The sequence below is a fragment of the Macaca nemestrina genome, chromosome 2 (genome assembly GCF_043159975.1).
Source record: "Macaca nemestrina isolate mMacNem1 chromosome 2, mMacNem.hap1, whole genome shotgun sequence".
Taxonomy (NCBI): domain Eukaryota; kingdom Metazoa; phylum Chordata; class Mammalia; order Primates; family Cercopithecidae; genus Macaca; species Macaca nemestrina.
The window spans coordinates 135,824,142-135,828,075 of NC_092126.1; positions in this window are offsets into that span (position 1 = coordinate 135,824,142).

A 3,934-nucleotide genomic window follows, 5' to 3' on the forward strand; every position below is an offset into this window, starting at 1 on the left:
AATGTGTTGCCAACATTGAAAAATTAGAAGACTTCAAAGAAAAACCTGTAGATGTATAAATATGTGTTTTCCCCCCGATTGTAGAAACAAACATGCTAAGATTTTCTTTCGAAAATCAGACAAGCTGGCCCCACAGGGCACACATTTCCCTGCAGCAACAACTAGCTGGAGGTGGGTAATAGATGGTATGTTCCATCCCAGTGGGCCCCAATCCCCACCCCTCCCTAGTGCCTTCAACTTACCAGATTTTACTCATCGAATTAAACCACCCAGCCCCTGTAGGCATTTGATTTTAGGAGTCTCAAGATACATTTGCTCAGCTGTGCACCCAGATCCCTTCCTTCCTGGCTGTATGATTTTTAGCCAACTTACTTTTCTCTACCTCTGTTTTCTACCCTGTAAAACTATGATACGCCTGCCTTGGAGCACTGGGGTGAGAACTAAAGTTAAAATGCATGGGATGGCTGGGCAGTGGCTCATGCCTGTAATTCCAGCACTTTGGGAGGCTGAGCAGGGCAGATCGCTTGAGCTCAGGAGTTTGAGACCGGCCTGAGCAACAGGGTGAAACCCGGTTTCTACTAAAAATACACAAATTAGCCAGGTGTGGTAGCATGTGCCTATAGTCCCAGCTACTTGGGAGACTGAGATGGGAGGATACCTGAGCCTGGGAGGTCGAAGCTATAGTGAACCGTGATCAGGCCACTGCACTCCAGTCTGGGTGATCAAGTGAAACCCTGTCTCAAAAAAAAAAAAAGAAAAAAAAAAAAAAAAAAAAAAAGCATGGGAAACACTTGTCCCAGCATTTGGCATATCATAAGTACTTTATATAAATAGTTGCTATTATCATCACTGCAGTTATTTTTGCTATTTGAGTCCTTGGGCCTAATTCCCTGCGTGCTATCTCGCTCAGCCCACACAAGCTGTCTCCCAACACCCTGCTCTGCAAATCTATCCCCTGGGCCCAGGAAAGCCACAGGGACGGAAGTAGCCCTGAGCTGCAGCCTTGCCTTTGAATGTAAATATTAGCGTTGGCCCAGCCTGGGATTGCTGCAGGCAGAAGAGCGAGCATGCTGGAGTCTCAAGTGGCACATGTGCCGGGAGCGGTCAGGCACCAGGCCCAGCCCAGCCTGGCCCTCCAGCGCTCCGGGTTGCTTACAGGATGGTCGGAGCTGGGGAGAACTCAGTTGGCAATATTTGCACCCCGATCCCATACCCTGCTACCAGAAAGGGTCAATTTGAGCACCTCCCTGAAGACCGCAGGCCCAGGCTCTCTGATTGCAGCAGAACAAGAGCTGAGGCTGGGATTTAGGGTATTGGCTTTGATGATGATCGCACCAGAGTCAGGGACAGCAGAACCAAGGCTTCCCTCAGGGAGAACAAGTCCAGGAAGGAGGCAATTGGCTTCTGCAAGTCAAGCTGAGTGACTTGCTTCAGCTGTAATTATCTGATTATTTCAGGCAAAAGCAAAAAACCAAAAGCCAAAGGCTTTGGATCCAGCTGCTGAGTTTCAGCTATTTGTCACTGGCAGCAGCCAGACACCCACCCTGGCTCCTCACAGCTATTGAGTATGGACAGGGAGGTATCGTCATACCTGGGGCTCTAACAGGCACAAAGAGTGAGGTGCAGTCATGTCCTCTTATCTTCTCTTTCAACAGTAAGACTTCAGCAAATTTCCTGAGTACTGGGTCCTGGATATGACTCAGCAGCCATCTCCTCTGCTTCTCCTTGAGAGAGGCGGTGGCTACAAGGGTAGCATTGGGGGTTAGTCAGGCCTGGGCTGCATTCTTGCCCTGCTACTTACTAGCTGTGTCATCTTGGGCAAATGTCTTAACTTATCTGTGCTTCAATTTTCCTACCTGTAAAATAGGGATAATAGTACTTACCCTACAAGTTGTTTGGAGGATGAAACGAGATGCTCTTGTACCAATTAGACAGGGCTTTGTGCCTGGCACCTAGTAAATCACTGACCAGCCTGTGAATAATCAGTCATGTCCCCACGTTAGTTCAATCAATGTCCACCTCTCCCACAACACGGCAGCCACACCACGTGTGCAGAATGGAATACTATGAAGCAGTTAAAAAGGAATAGGCCTCCCCTTTGCTATTATGTGGGAGGATTTCTTAGCAGAGGCTGGGATGAAGCAGGTCCTTTGGGATGGGCTAGTGGACATCCAGGGATGACTGATGAGTACAGCTTTCTCGGCTCATCTGGTGGTCCTGGTGGGTGGGCAGCCACTGCAGGCTGATGCGCAGATGCTCATAATGTTGGCTGGATATGAAGACCTCAATAGCCCCAGGCCCACACCATGAAGCCCCCCCTGGTCCCAACTCAAGCATCACCCCCAATATCCATGGACGCAGTAAGTTTCTACCAGGGAATGGGGGAGAATCCTTCTCCACTCAACTTGCTGCCAAACCAGGCAAGTGCTCCAACTTGACAGAATTACCAGCAGTGAGCGAGCAGTGACAGATGAACCGAGAGGCGAGTGCGGACAGCCAGCCTGTAGATCTGTTTCCCAGCTCCAAGATTCCGTCTGGGCTTCCCCCCAACAAAACAGGAATTTATCTGCAGAGGTGTCTGCCGGGCCTTGTGTGGGAGTCAATTTTATACCCCTCAGCCTTTCGTGAGCAGCTGAGGAACGAGGAGGGAGACCTGGGCAACAAGCCCCTTGTCACCACCCTGAGCATATTCTCACCCAACAAGGCTCCCACATGACCCAATTCTAGAGGCCACTGGAGGACCTTGAGGGGAAAAGGAGGTCTGGAAATGTGGTTGTGTAGTAAAAGGGATTGGCTATCTTAGGGGTGAGTGGAAAATAGTCAACTTCAACCCAGTGAGAAAGTATTCCTTTTGCTGGCATTCTGTCTTATGAGTCTCCCTGGCCAGCCTCATACCTCCGCAGCCCTCTAGGGATGGGAACTGCTTGTGTGGGAGCCACTGGTCCTGCTGGGGAAGGCTCCTAAGATGATAAGACTGGAAGGCTCTCTCTCAAGTCAGCATTGTGTGGCTGCAGAAAAGCCAGGTGGTGCCCACACGTGTGTAGCTATGGGAGCTGTTTGACCTCTGGAGCTATCACACTGCACAAGGGATAAGGGTTGGGGAAGGGGGCAGCAATAAAGGCCTTCCTAGCCTCCCCATTGACACTCTGTATGAACTGCTAAGTGACCAGGAAGCTCAGTGCCTGGACGGTCCACTCGTCAATTGGACTGGTGGGACTCAAGCTGGAGTCCATCTAAAGATCACCGTCCACATGTCTTCCATGGAATGTTTCCGAAAGCTGGCCTCCCGGAAGTAGAACTCTAGGTCAAAGGGCATGTCGTGAAACATTCTGATAGACGCTAAGAGCTCTACCAGTTTTCACTTGTGTCAGGCAACTTTTACTGTGTAACAACCTTGAACTCTCCGCTGGAGAGAATAACAAGCATTTATTTTCTCACTTACTTGCTTGCTGTTCGTCTGGGGTTCAGCTGATCTAGGCTGGACATGGCTGGGCTGGGCTCCGGACTGTGTCTCGCCGGCTTCTTGGACCAATGGCTCCCTCAGGAGTGTTACTCTCGTGATGAAAGTAGAAGCCGAAGAGGGACAAGTGGGAACTTTCAAGTCCTCTTCAGGCCTAAACTCAGAACTGGTGCCCCTCACTCCTGCCCTCATTCTGTTGGGCAAAGCAAGTCACAGGGCCAAGGTGGATGTCAACTGGATAGGAGGTACACCCCTCCCATAGAGGCTGGAGTAGGGGAGGAGTGAACACTTGCTGAACCACAGTCTACACACCTCCCTATTGAGTGTGTGTCTGCTTATGCTCACAAACGTGTACAAAGACGTATGTACAAAAATGCTCATTGCAACACAGTTTGTGATATTGAAATTTAGGGGGGAAAACAAATACCCATTCACAGGGAGTGATTAAGGAAGCCATGCTGCGTGAGTACAGGC